This window comes from Ovis aries, chromosome 19 (genome assembly GCF_016772045.2).
Source record: "Ovis aries strain OAR_USU_Benz2616 breed Rambouillet chromosome 19, ARS-UI_Ramb_v3.0, whole genome shotgun sequence".
Taxonomy (NCBI): domain Eukaryota; kingdom Metazoa; phylum Chordata; class Mammalia; order Artiodactyla; family Bovidae; genus Ovis; species Ovis aries.
In genome coordinates this window covers 341,902-356,137 of record NC_056072.1, presented here as the reverse complement: position 1 = coordinate 356,137, position 14,236 = coordinate 341,902, and the positions used below count along the sequence as shown (strand labels likewise).

Below are 14,236 nucleotides of genomic sequence, written 5' to 3'. Positions count from 1 at the left end.
ATCACAATAGCTTTCCCTGCACAGAACAAGTGCCCCTCAATTTTTATGAATGTTTATATATTTGTATGAGAATATAACCCTCAGTAACAGTGATAATTATCTCTGGATGGTGAGTTTACTAATGTTAATTTCCAGAGAATTTGCATCACTTGTATAATCTGGAAAAGAAAAACACAATTGTATTTAATAGCAAAGGAAAAATTCCATTTCTCCTTCCTTTCGGTAGTCTAGAGCATAGTCTTCTAAACGTCTTACATAGATTTTTAGTTTTTTTTATGTTGAAGTAATTTTAGATGTATAAAGTATTGCAAACCAGATATAACATTGTAAAAGTTTTGTGCTTTAAATAGCACCATCAAGAAAGCAAAAAGACAACCCACAGAATGGGAGAAAATACTTGCAAATCGTGTATTTGATAAAGATTCAGTATCTAGAATTGTTGCCCAGATGGCTCAACCAGTAAAGAATCACCTGCAGTGCAGGAGATGCAGGTCCAATCCCTGGATTGGGAAGATCCCCTAGAGGGGGAAGTGGCAGCTTACTCCAGCATTCTTGTCTGGGAAATCCTATAAACAGAGGAACCTGATTAGGGTACAGTCCATGGGATCGCAAACAGTTAGATACGACAGTGTGTGTGCATGCATTCAATATATATAAAGAACTCTCACAACTCAATAAAAAAGATAAACTGATTAAAAACTAGGGAAACAATCTGAGTAGAAATCTCTTCGAAAATGATAGAGAAATGGTCAATAAAGCACATAAAAAAGTTCAACATCTTTTCCTCTGTGTGTGTCTTACCTCTGTGTCCAAATTTCCCCTTTTTATAAGGACTCAATCATTGGATTAGGACTCACCACACCTAATGACCTCATCTTTACTTGACATCTGCAAAGATCCAAATTTCAAATAAAGGCACTTTTCATAGGTACTGGCATTAGACCGTCAACACCTTTTCAGTTCAGTTCAGTTGCTCAGTCGTGTCCGACTCTTTGAGTTCCCATGAACGGCAGCACGCCAGGCCTCCCTGCCCATCACCAACTCCCGGAGTTCACTCAAACTCGTGTCCATCGAGTTGGTGATGCCATCCAACCATCTCATCCTCTGTCGTCCCCTTCTGCCCCCAGTCCCTACCAGCATCAGAGTCTTTTCCAATCAGTCAACTCTTCATGTCAGGTGGCCAAAGTATTTGAGTTTCAGCTTTAGCATCATTCCTTCCAATGAACAATAAGGACTGATCTCCTTTAGAATGGACTGGTTGGCTCTCCTTGCAGTCCAAGGGACTCTCAAGGGTCTTCTCCAACACCACAGTTCAAAAGCATCAATTCTTCAGCACTCAGCACTTCTTCACAGTCCAACTCTCACATCCATACATGACTACAGGAAAAACCATAGCCTTGACTAGACGTACCTTTGTTGGCAAAGTAATGTCTCTGCTTTTGAATATGCTATCTAGTTTGGTCATAACTTTCCTTCCAAGAAGTAAGCATCTTTTAACTTCATGGCTGCAGTCGCCATCTGCAGTGATTTTGGAGCCCCTCAAAATAAAGTCTGACACTTTCGACTGTTTCCCCATCTATTTCCCATGAAGTGATGGGACCAAATACCATGATCTTAGTTTTGTGGGAGAGACAATTCAGTATATAACAATGGATGAACCTTGAAAACATGCTAAACGAGAGAAGCTGGTTACAAACAACTTCCATTTCCATATGATTCCATTTATATAAAATGGATTAAGATCTAGGCAAACTATATTGAGACATAAAAATATTGCAGTATGTTCCCTGGTGCAAAAATAAACAGGGATCTAATTAAGCCTCTATATGCTGAAAAGTGAATGTTAAAATTGGGCTTTCCAGGTGGCGCTACTAGTAAAGAACCTGCCTCAATTCAGGAGATGTAAGAGACATGCGCTCAATCCCTAGGTCAGGAAAATTCCACTATGGAAAAGTGAGGCAAATAGCAACCCACCCAGCAATCCCACTATACTTGGAGACATCCCAATGGCACAGAGCCAGCCATGGTGGGCTGATGGATCACATAGGGTCGCAAAAATTTGGACACGACTGAACCATCTTAGCAAGCAGGCAAAGCTGTTTTAAATATAATAACAGCAATACACAGAGTCCTTGTATACCTTTCATCCAGCTTTTAATGTTCACATACTACGTAACTAATTAATTGAGGAAACACCTATATACATGTTACTGATTTACATGATTTTAAAAATTTCAGGATGAACCTTGAAAACACTGTTACAAACAACTTCCATTTCCATATGATTCCATTTATATAAAATGTCCAGAATAGGCAACTGTATTGAGACAAAATATATTCCGTGCAAGAACCTGCCTCAATTCAGGAGATTAGAGACATTCAATCCTAGGTCAGGAAAAATATCCTTGCCTGGAGAATCCCATGGACAGAGCAGCCTGGTGGGCTATATAATAACAGCAATACACAGAGTCCTTGTATACCTTTCATCCAGCTTTTAATGTTCACATACTACGTAACTAATTAATTGAGGAAACACCTATACAATACTATTTACTGATTTACAGACTTTATTTAAATTTCACTATCCACACTGTGTCATTTTTCTGGTCAAAATCTGATTTAAGATCCCATGTGTTTGTTTTTCCTGTCATCTTAGCCACCTTCAATCTTAGACAGTTCTTTAGGTTTTCTTTTTCTGTGATGCCCTTGACACTTGGGAGTATTGGAAAGTTATTTTGTAAGATGTCCTTCAGTTTGGGTGTTCTGATTGATTAAGGTTATAAATTTTTGGCAAAACATATTACAGAAGTGATGTATCTTTCTTGTGCAGCATATTACAAGTATATGAAATCGATGTCATTGTTGGTTAAGTCTGGTTATTCTGTTATTTATCAGGTTTGTGTACTATAAACTTAAAATTTTTCTTTATAAATTAATAAGTAGCCTGTAGGGAGAAAATTTAAGACTTTGCATTTACCTTATTTTTTAGAATCAGAATTTCATCCAGTAATTTTAGATTCCATTCTTGCTCACAGCATTTATTTATGTGGTATGTACCAAATGGTAATTTTCTTTCTACCTTTGTTAAATGGAATTGTACTGTAAGGAATAGCTTTTTCCTTTCCCCTCCATTTGTTTACAGACAGTCCCTGACTTAGAGTGATTCAATTTATAATTTTGTGTTTTGCAAAAGCAAATTTGAGTACAAACTGTACATGGAATTTTGAACTTTGATCATTTCCTGAGCTGGTGATAAGTAGTATGATACTCTTAATGATGCTAGTTAGTGACAGTGAAGCTGTCAGCCACACAGTCAGAAAGGTAAACAACAAATACACTTGCAACCATTCCATACATCCATTCTATATCTTTACTTTCCGTATAGTATTCAATAAAATACATGAGATAGTCAATAGTTTATTATAGGTTTTGTGTTAGATGACTTTTTCCAAGTTCAGGTAGAGTAACCTAAGTGTTCTAGGCACATTTAAGATAGGCTTGGCTGAACTGTGATGTCCAGTAAGATAGGTGTATTAAATGTATTTTCAATTTAGGATGGGTTTATCAGGACATAACCTCATCATGTGTTGAAGATATGTTTACTTATTCAATTTTTTTATAGAACATTATGGACTCATGGATTTTTATTCTATCAATTTTAATCCATTAGAGTAATCATTTATTGTGCTGCTTAAATTGTCCCACATTTGGCCATTGAGACCTTGTTCAGTTCAGTTCAGTTGCTCAGTGGTGTCCGACTCTTTGAGATCCCATGAAACACAGCACGCAGGTGTCCCTGTCCATCACCAACTCCACAAGTCCACCCAAACCCATGTCCATCGAGTCAGTGATGCCATCCAACCATCTCATCCTCTGTCGTCCCTTTCTCCAGCCGTCAATCTTTCCCAGCATCAGGGTCTTTTGAAATGTGTCAGCTCTTTGCATCAGGGGGCCAAAATATTGGAGTTTCAGCTTTAGCATCAATCCTTCCAATGAACACCCAGGACTGATCTCCTTTAGGATGGACTGGTTGGATCTCCTTGAGAGACTTCTCCAACACCACAGTTCAAAAGCATCAATTCTTCGGCGCTCAGCTTTCTTTTATAGTCTAACTCTCACATCCATACATGACCACTGGAAAAACCATAGCCTTGACTAGACGGACCTCTGTTGGCAAAGTAATGTCTCTGTTTTTTAATATGCTGTTGACGTTTGTCATAGCTTTTCTTCCAAGGAGTAAGCATCTTTTAATTTCATGGCTGCAATCACCATCTGCAGTGATTTTGGAGCCCAGAAAAATAATGTCAGCCACTGCTTCCACTGTTTCCCCATCTATTTCCCATGAAGTGATGGGACCAGATGCCATGATCTTAGTTTTCTGAATGTTGAGCTTTAAGCCAACTTTTTCACTCTCCTCTTTCACTTTTGTCAAGAGGCTCTTTAGTTCTTCACTTTCTGCCAGAAGGGTGGTTTCATGTGCATATTTGAGGTTATTGATATTTCTCTCAGCAATCTTGATTCCACCTTGTGCTTCCTCCAGTCCAGAGTTTTTCATGACGTAGTCTGCGTAGGAGTTAAATAAACAGGGTGACAATATACAGCCTTGATGTACTCCTTTTCCTATTTGGAACCAGTCTATTGTTCCATGTCCAGTTCTAAATACTGCTTCCTGACCTGCATACAGGTTTCTCAAGAGGCAGGTCAGGTGGTCTGGTATTCCCATCTCTTTCAGAATTTCCCACACTTTACTGTGATCTACACAGTCAAAGGCTTTGGCATAGTCAATGAAACAGAAATAGATGTTTTTCTGGAACTCTTGTGCTTTTTCCATGACCCAGCGGATGCTGGCAATTTGATCTCCGGTTCCTTTGCCTTTTCTAAAACCAGCTTGAACATCTGGAAGTTCGTGGTTCACATATTGCTGAAGCCTGGCTTGGAGAATTTTGAGCATTACTTTACCAGCATGTGAAATGAGTGCAATTGTGCCATAGTTTGAGCATTCTTTGTCACTGCCTTTCTTTGGGATTGGAATGAAAACTGACAGATGACAAGAGTGAACATCGACATTCTAGGAATCAGTGAACTAAGATGGACTGGAATGGGTGAACTTAACTCATATGACCATTATATCTACTTCTGTTGGCAGGAATCCCTTAGAAAAATTGGAATAGCCATTATACTCAGCAAAAGAGTCCAAATTGCAGTACTTGGATGCAGTCTCAAAACGACAGAATGATCTCTGATCGTTTCTAAGGCAAACGATTCAGTATCATGGTAATCCAAGTCTATGCCCCGACCAGTAATGCTGAAGAAGCTGAAGTTGAACGGTTCTATGAAGACCTACAAGACCTTATAGAACTAACACCCAAAAAAGATGTCCTTTTCATTATAGGGTACTGGAATGCAAAAGTAGGAAGTCAGGAAACCCCTGGAGTAACAGGCAAATTTGGCCTTGGACTACAGAATGAAGCAGGGCAAAGGCTAATAGAGTTCTGCCAGGAGATTGCACTGGTCATAGCAAACACCCTCTTTCAGCAACACAAGAGAAGACTCTACACATGGACATCACCAGACGGTTGACATTGAAATCGGATTGATTATATTCTTTGCAGCTGAAGATGGAGAAGCTCTATACAATCAGCAAAAACAAGACCGGGACCTGGCTGTGGCTCAGATCATGAACTCCTTACTGCCAAATTCAGACTGAAATTGAAGAAAGTGGAGAAAACCACTAGAACATTCAGGTATGACCTAAAGCAAATCCCTTATGACTCTACATTGAAAGTGAGAAATAGATTTAAGGGACTAGATCTGATAGATAGAGTGCCTGATGAATTATGAACGGAAGTTCGCGACATTGTACAGGAGACAGGAATCAAGACCATCCCCATTGAAAAGAAATGCAAAAAAGCAAAATGGCTGTCTGAGGAGGCCTTACAAATAGCTCTGAAAGGACAGGAAGTGAAAAGCAAAGGAGAAAGGAAAGATATAAGCATCTGAATGCAGAGTTCCAAAGAATAGCAAGGAGAGATAAGAAAGCCTTCCTCAGTTATCAATTGGAAGAAACAGAGGAAAACAATAGAACGGGAAACACAAGAGATCTCTTCAAGAAAATCAGAGATACCAAGGGAACATTTCATGCAGGTTCAGTTCAGTTCAGTCACTCAGTCATGTCCGACTCTTTGTGATGCCATAAATAGCAGCACGCCAGGCCTCCGTGTCCAGCACCATCTCCTGGAGTTCACTTAGACTCATGTCCATCGAGTCTGTGATGCCATCCAGCCATCTGATCTTCTGTCGTCCCCTTCTCATGCCCCCAATCCCTCCCAGCATCAGACTCTTTTCCAATGAGTCAACTCTTCACATGAGGTGGCCAAAGTACTGGACTTTCAGCTTTAGCATCATTCCTTCCAAAGGAATCCCAGGGTTGATCTCCTTCAGAATGGACGGGTTGGATCTCCTTGCAGTCCAAGGGACTCTCAAGAGTCTTCTCCAACACCACGGTTCAAAAGCATAAATTCTTCTGCGCTCAGCCTTCTTCACAGTCCAACTCAGACATCCATACATGACCACAGGAAAAACCATAGCCTTGACTAGATGGACCTTTGTTGGCAAAGTAATGTCTCTGCTTTTGAATATGCTATCTAGGTTGGTCATAACTTTTCTTCCAAGGAGTAAGCATCTTTGAATTTCATGGCTGCAGTCATCATCTGCAGTGATTTTGGAGCCCCAAAAAATAAAGTCTGACACTGTTTCCACTGTTTCTCCATCTATTTCCCATGAAGTGATGGGACCGGATGCCATGATCTTCGTTTTCTGAGTGTTGAGCGTTAAGCCGGCTTATTCGCTCTCCTCTTTCACTTTCATCAAGACGCTTTTAGTTCCTCTTCACTTTCTGCCATAAAGGTGCTGTCATCTGCATATCTGAGGTGATTGATATTTCTCCCGGCAATCTTGATTCCAGCTTGTGTTTCTTCCACTCCAGCATTTCTCATGATGTATTCTGCATATAAATTAAATAAGCAGGGTGACAATATACAGCCTTGACGTACTCCTTTTCCTATTTGGAACCAATCTGTTGCTTCATGTCCAGTTCTAACTGTTGCTTCCTGACCTGCATACAGATTTCTCAAGAGGCAGGTTAGGTGGTCTGGTATTCCCATCTCTTTCAGAATTTTCCACACTTTACTGTGATCCACACAGTCAAAGGCTTTGGCATAGTCAATAAAGCAGAAATAGATGTTTTTCTGGAACTCTCGTGCTTTTTCCATGATCCAGCGGATGTTGGCAATTTGATCTCTGGTTCCTCTGCCTTTTCTAAAACCAGCTTGAACATCAGGAAGTTCATGGTTCACGTATTGCTGAAGCCTGGCTTGGAGAGTTTTGAGCATTACTTTACTAGCATGTGAGATGAGTGCAATTGTGCCGTAGTTTGAGCATTCTTTTGCATTGCCTTTCTTTGGGATTGGATGAACACTGACCTTTTCCAGTCCTGTGGCCACTGCTGAGTTTTCCAAATTTACTGGCATATTGGGTGCAGTGCTTTCACAGCATCATCTTTCAGGATATGAAATAGCTCAACTTGAATTCCATCACCTCCACTAGCTTTGTTCGAACTGATGCTTTTTAAGGCCCACCTGAATTCACATTCCAAGATGTCCGGCTCTAGATTAGTGATCACATCATCATGATTATCTGGGTCGTGAAGATCCTTTCTGTGTATTCTTGCCACCTCTCCTTAATATCTTCTGCTTCTGTTAGGTCCATACCATTTCTGTCTTTTATCGAGCCCATCTTTGCATGAAATGTTCCCTTGGTATCTCTAATTTTCTTGAAGAGATCTCTAGTCTTTCCCATTCTGTTCTTTTCCTCTATTTCTTTTCATTGATTGCTGAAGAAGGCTTTCTTATCTCTTCTTGCTATTCTTTGGAACTCTGCATTCAGATGCTTATATCTTTCCTTTTCTCCTTTGTTTTTCGCCTCTCTTCTTTTCACAGCTATTTGTAAGGCCTCCCCAGACAGCCATTTTGCTTTTTTGCTTTTCTTTTCCATGGGGATGGTCTTGATCCCTGTCTCCTGCACAATGTCACGAACCTCCGTCCATAGTTCATCAGGCACTCTGTCTATCAGATCTAAGCCCTTGAATCTATTTCTCACTTCCACTGTATAATCGTAAGGGATTCGATTTAGGTCATACCTGAAAGGTCTAACAGTTTTCCTTACTTTCTTCAGTTTGAGTTTGAATTTGGCAATAAGGAGTTCATGATCTGAGCCACAGTCAGCTCTTGATCTTGTTTTTGTTGACTGTATAGAGCTTCTCCATCTTTGGCTGCAAAGAATATAATCAATCTGATTTCGGTGTTGACATCTGGTGATGTCCATATGTAGAGTCTTCTCTCGTGTTGTTGAAAGATGGTGTTTGCTATGACCAGTGCATTATCTTGGGAAAACTCTATTAGTCTTTGCCCTGCTTCATTCCGCATTCCAAGGCCAAATTTGCCTATTACTCCAGGTGTTTCTTGACTTCCTGCTTTTGCATTCCAGTCCCCTATAATGAAAAGGACATCTTTTTTGGGTGTTAGTTCTAAAGGGTCTTGTAGGTCTTCATAAAACCGTCAAATTCAGTTTCTTCAGCATTACTGGTTGTGGCATTGACTTGGATAACTGTGATATTGAATGATTTGCCTTGGAGACGAACAGAGATCAATCTGTCGCTTTTGAGGTTGGATCCAAGTACTGCATTTCAGACTCTTTTGTTGACCATGAAGGCTATTCCATTTCTTCTGAGGGATTCCTGCCTGCAGTAGTAGATATAATGGTCATCTGAGTTAAATTCACCCATTCCAGTCCATTTTAGTTTGCTGATTCCTAGAATGTCAGCGTTCACCCTTGCCATCTCCTGTTTGACCACTTCCAATTTGCCTTGATTCATGAACCTGACATTCCAGTTTCCTCCTTATTACCAAATTCAGACTCAAATTGAAGAAAATAGGGAAAATGCTAGACCATTCAGGTATGACCTAAATCGAATCCCTTATGATTATACAGTGGAAGTGAAAAATAGATTTAAGGGCCTAGATCTGATAGATAGAATGCCTGATGAACTATGGACGGAGGTTCGTGACATTGTGCAGGAGACAGGGATCAAGACCATCCCCATGGAAAAGAAATGCAAAAAAGCAAAATGGCTATCTGGGGAGGCCTTACAAATAGCTGTGAAAAGAAGAGAGGCGAAAAGCCAAGGAGAAAAGGAAAGATATAAGCATCTGAATGCAGAGTTCCAAAGAATAGCAAGACGAGATAAGAAAGCTTTTTTCAGTGATCAATGCAAAGAGATAGAGGAAAACAACAGACTAGTAAAGACTAGAGATCTCTTTAAGAAAATTAGAGATACCAGGTGAACATTTCATGCAAAGATGGGCTCGATAAAAGACAGAAATGGTATGGACCTAACAGAAGCAGAAGATGTTAAGGAGAGGTGGCATGAATACATGGGAGAATTGTACAAAAAAGAGCTTCACGACCCAGATAATCATGATGATGTGATCACTAATCTAGAGCCAGACACCTTGGAATGTGAATTCAGGTGGGCCTTAGAAAGCATCACTACGAACAAAGCTAGTGGAGGTGATGGAATTCAAGTTGAGCTATTTCAAATCCTCGAAGATGATGCTGTGAAAGTGCTGCACTCAATATGCCAGCAAATTTGGAAAACTCAGCAGTGGCCACAGGACTGGAAAAGGTCAGTGTTCATTCCAATCCCAAAGAAAGGCAGTGCAAAAGAATGCTCAAACTATGGCACAATTGCACTCATCTCACATGCTAGTAAAGTAATGCTCAAAACTCTCCAAGCCAGGCTTCAGCAATACGTGAACCATGAACTTCCTGATGCTCAAGCTAGTTTTAGAAAAGGCAGAGGAACCAGAGATCAAATTGCCAACGTCCACTGGATCATGGAAAAAGCACAAGAGTTCCAGAAAAACATCCATTTCTGCTTTATTGACTATGCCAAAGCCTTTGACTGTGGATCACAGTAAAGTGTGGAAAATTCTGAAAGAGATGGGAATACCAGACCACCTAACCTGCCTCTTGAGAAATCTGTATGCAGGTCAGGAAGCAACAGTTAGAACTGGACATGGATCAACAGACTGGTTCCAAATAGGAAAAGGAGTACGTCAAGGCTGTATCTTGTCACCCTGCTTATTTAACTTATATGCAGAATACATTATGAGAAGCGCTGGAGTGGAAGAAACACAAGCTGGAATCAAGATTTCCAGGAGAAATATCAATAACCTTTGATATGCACATGATACCACCCTTATGGCAGAAAGTGAAGAGGAACTAAAAAGCCTCTTGATGAAAGTGAAAGAGGAGAGTGAAAAAGTTGGGTTAAAGCTCAGCATCCAGAAAACGAAGATCATGGCATCCGGTCCCATCACTTCATGGGAAATAGATGGGGAAACAGTGTAAACAGTGTCAGACTTTATTTTGGGGGGGGGAGCTCCAAAGTCACTGCAGATGGTGACTGCAGCCATGAAATTCAAAGATGCTTACTCCTTGGAAGAAAAGTTATGACCAACCTAGATAGTATATTCAAAAGCAGAGACATTACTTTGCCGACTAAGGTCCATCTAGTCAAGGCTATGGTTTTCCTGTGGTCATGTATGGATGTGAGAGTTGGACTGTGAAGAAGGCTGAGCACTGAAGAAATGATGGTTTTGAACTGTGGTGTTGGAGAAGACTCTTGAGAGTCCCTTGGACTGCAGGGAGATCCAGTGAGTCCATTCTGAAGGAGATCAACCCTGGGATTTCCTTGGAAGGAATGATGCTAAAGCTGAAGCTCCAGTACTTCGGCCACCTCACGCGAAAAGTTGACTCATTGGAAAAGAGTCTGATGCTGGGAGGGATTGGGGGCATGAGGAAAAGGGGATGATAGAGGATGAGATGGCTGGATGGCATCACTGACTCAATGGACATAGTGTGAGTGAACTCCAGGAGATGGTGCTGGACAGGGAGGCCTGACGTGCTGTGATTCATGGGGTTGCAAACTGTCCGACACGACTGAGCCACTGAACTGAACTGAGTGCAATATTGCTCTTTACAGCATTGGATGTTGCTTCTGTCACCACTCACATCTGCAACTGGGTTTTGTTTTTGCTTTGGCTCCATCGCTTCATTCTTTCTGGAGTTATTTCTCCACTGATCTCTAGTAGCATATTGGGCACCTAATGACCTGGGGAGTTTCTCTTTTGATATCCTATCATTTTACCTTTTCATACTGTTCAGGAAGTTCAGAAGGCAAGAATACTTAAGTGGCTTGCCATTCCCTTCTCCAGTGGACCACATTCTGTCAGACCTTTCCATCATGACCCGCCCAACTTGGGTTGCCCCGCAGGCATGGCTTGGTTTCATAGAGTTAGACAAGGCTGTGGTCCTAGTGTGATTAGACTGACTAGTTTTCTGTGAGTATGGTTTCAGTGTGTCTGCCCTGATGCCCTCTTGCAACCCCTACCTTCTTACTTGGGTTTCTCTTACCTTGGGCGTGGGGCATCTCCTTACCGCCACCGTTCCTGACCTTCAACGTGGGATAGCTCCTCTAGGCCCTCCTGTGCCTACGCAGCCACTGCTCCTCGGGTTGCTCTTCCCGGCCGCCGGCCCTGGCCTCGGTCATGGGTGGCTCCTCCCAGCTGCCGCCCCTGGCGTTGAGCTCAGGGTGGCTTCTTGGGGTCTCCACCCTTGGCCTCGGGCATGAGGTGGCTTCTCCTGGCCGCCCCTGACCTCGGGCACGGGGTAGCTCCTCTCAGCCACCGCCCCTGACCTCGGACACAGGGTAGGTCCCCTCGGCCGTTCCTGTGCCATTTCAGCCTGGCACTCTAGGCTGCTGCCCCTGACCTCGGACGTAGGGTAGCTCCTCTCGGCCACACTTAGTTAGTCGGCTCGCAGCCACCTGTGCAAAAATGGGCTCAATAAAGGACAGAAATGGTAGGTACCTAACTGAAGCAGAGGCTATTAAGAAGTGATAGCAAGAATACATAGAAAAACTGTACAGAAAAGATCTTCATGAACCAGATAATAACGATGGTGTGAGACCTTGTAGGGAGCCTCTAGGATGACCTCCAATAATACCTACCTCCTATAATTCAGGCTCTTTTAAAATCTGTCTTTGAGTGTGGGCTAGATTTAGTGACATTTCTAATGAAAAGAAACGGTGATGGGATGTCACTGCTGAGATTAGGTTGAAGTAAAAGACTGGCTTCCATCTTGAGCAGACATTTGCTCCCAGATTCTCTTATTTCCTTGCTCCTTCAGTTCCTTGCTGTGATGGAAACCAGCTACCATATTGTTAGCTGTCCTTTGGAGAGACCCTTGTGCCAGGGAACTGAGAGAGGCCTCCTCACAATAGCTAGTGAAATACAGGTCCTTGGTCCAGCATCCCACAAGATACCGAATCCTGCCAACACCATGTTAGTGAGTGTGGAAGTTAATCCCTGGGATGATCCTGGGTGACAGTTTGATTGCAACCCCATGGAAAACTTTGAGCCAAGGCAATCTATTAGTTTGCTAGGATTGTCATAAATACCACAGAATGGGTGGCTTAAATAGCACGGATTAATTTTCTCACAGCTCTGGAGGTTAGAAGTCCAAGATCAAGGGTCTAGCTGACTTGGTTTCCAGTGAGGGCTCTCTTCGTGGTATGTAGATGGCCTCTTTCTCACTGTATAATTACATGGTCATTTTTTGGTGTGTGTACATAGGGAGGGGGCCTGGGTGGGGAGAGCACTATTTCTCTGGTGTGCTTTATATAAGGACACTATTCCTATTGAATCAAAACCCAATATTGTGACATCATTAACTTTAATTATTACTTAGAAACTCCATTTCCCAGTATAGCCACACTGGGGGCTTCAACATATGAGCTTTGGGGGAAAATAAATAAGGACCAAGAAAGAGGCAACTTAGCAAGAGAGGAAAGTTAACAGACAATAAATGCTTTATTGCAGCCAACCACAGTGGAATAAAATGGGCCCTTATCACCCTCAGCATAGGTTAAGTGGGGAGCCTAGACTTCCATGATAGTCTTGCTGATATGATTTCAGAAAAGGCTAAAAGGAGCTGGGATTGTCATGGTCATCCAGTGGTAAGGAGGCCTTTCCTCTATAGTGTTTTTGAAAGTAATGTATGGAACAATTGCAAGGCATTCTCCCCTACCCTCAAACTGGCACTTGGCATTAGGGTTCTCCTGAGAAACTAGAGGGAGGTGGAAAGAAGAGGAGGTTGGCCAGAAACACTAAGGGCAGGAGAAGATTGATATCTTAAACTTAAGCATTCAGGCTTGAACTTTTGTTCTGTTCAGGCTCTTGATAGATTGGATGATATCCACCCACTTTGGGGAGGACAGTTAGCTTTATTCAGCTCACCAATTCAAGTGCTAGTAATTGCTTCTGGAAACACTCTCACAGACATCAGAAATAATCTTTAGCTATCTAGGCATTCTGTAGCCTAATCAAATTGAAGCATAAAATTAATTATACTCTCCCAGCCAGGGTGGTGGACTTTCACCCCCACTTGGAAGAAATGGGGTGAGGTCTGTCTTTCTGTGCTGATGTCAGAGGCACCTGTAAAACAGAAGACTTAAGTAGGATCCCAGTCTCATAATGTAGTAATCAAAAATGTCTAGGCTACAACTGAAAACCACTGATAGATACCAAGAATCAGGACTTTAACTTAAGTAAGATAATTGTCTTGATATACAGAGATGGGAATTATCTGACAAAGGATTTAAAGCAGGCTAGATAAAAATACTTGAATGAAAATTTATGAAAATGCTTGAAACAAAACTGTATAGTCTGAGCAAAGAAGTACAAAATATAAAGAGGAATCAAATGGAAATTTTAAAACTGAACAATAAAGGAAATAATAAGCTCATAGATGGACTCAATAGCAGAGTGGAAACAATAGTGAAAAGATCAGTGAAAGTAAAGATAAAGCGATAGAAATTAACCAGCAGAGAATAATAGATTGGAAAAAAAGTAAATAGAGCCCCAGAGATCTTTGGTAGTGAAACAGATGATCTAATATTTATTTCATCTGTGTCCTAGAGGGTGAGGAGAAAGAGGGTGGAGTTGAAAAGCTATTTAATGGCTGGGGAAAAAAATTGATGAAAGACATAAACCTACAAATTCAAGAGGCTGAGCTAACCCCAAATAGGATACACCCCAAAAAATATCTTGCCAAG

General features: G+C 41.5%; 1 protein-coding gene across 2 annotated transcripts in view; it reads left to right on the top strand.

Annotated features, from left to right (window-relative positions):
* Window positions 1-14,236, top strand: part of URGCP (upregulator of cell proliferation) — a 120,201-nt gene that overhangs the window by 2,057 nt on the left and 103,908 nt on the right. The gene's annotated exons all lie outside the window — the stretch shown is intronic.